The sequence below is a fragment of the Tupaia chinensis genome, unplaced genomic scaffold, assembly GCF_000334495.1.
Source record: "Tupaia chinensis unplaced genomic scaffold, TupChi_1.0 Scaffold140176_1, whole genome shotgun sequence".
Taxonomy (NCBI): domain Eukaryota; kingdom Metazoa; phylum Chordata; class Mammalia; order Scandentia; family Tupaiidae; genus Tupaia; species Tupaia belangeri.
The window spans coordinates 60,576-61,639 of NW_006200055.1; positions in this window are offsets into that span (position 1 = coordinate 60,576).

Below are 1,064 nucleotides of genomic sequence, written 5' to 3' on the forward strand. Positions count from 1 at the left end.
CACGGGTCCTAAAGGGAAAACCCTAAAAAAAAAAAAAAAAAAAAAGATATGGGAGGTTTATGCCAATGTCTCCTGGAATTTGTTTACTAACTACATACTCCATTTAAATATCCACTTACAAAGCTTCATCATGAATTGAATGGCTGTAGTGTGACAGAAGGGTGTTCCTGATGGTTGTATAGTAAATATTCCTGTGAAGTGTCTGAGCTGAAAACCACAAGGCAAATAACATAATTGCAGCTGAGGGACATAAGCTCCCTGGGTAGCAAGTTATATTTTTACAATGAAAGGCAGACATTACACAACTATGGCTGAGAATCAACTTTCTATTTGTCTCAATAGCCAAACCCAGTGTCTCAGACTGAGGCCCATTATCCTGCTTAGAACTTGATAGATTACCAGCAGCTTTTTAAATATTTGATATAACATTATTAAAAAATCTATTGTATGGCCTTAACAAAAACATCTGAGAATCAGTATTTTAATAAACAAATTTTACTAAATGTGGAAGAGATAAATGAAATAAATCTGAAATTAAGGACTGTAGTGAGCTATATAGCCTCAGCTAGGTGCTACTTTATTTATGTTCATTCTACTCATCGAGCTTCATGCCTAAAATCAGACATGTGTTCACAGATGTGCATATATCAGCTGTACTTTCGATTAAAAGTATTTACATTATTTTGTGATTTAACAAAATGTAGGGGGAAAAAAGAATGGAAAGTAACTGTAGATACCAGGGACAATGTAGGAAGAGGGTGAGAAATGGCAGAGGGTGAGAAATAAGGAATCAAAAAATATATATACATAAAAGAAACAAGAAATGGAAAACTATTTGTTGACGATAACATGTATAATTAAGCCACTATACAGTGTATTCTGGATGGGAACTCGCATATTGTATGCTGTGACAATGTCCAGTGAATAAATGTAAAATAAAAACTAATAATAATAAATTAATTAAATGAAATAGATATTCTTAAAAAAATTAATTTTTTGAGAGGTTTTCACTATAAGGGCGCGTGTGCTCGCCAGACAGACAGAGAGACATAGAGACAGAAAGC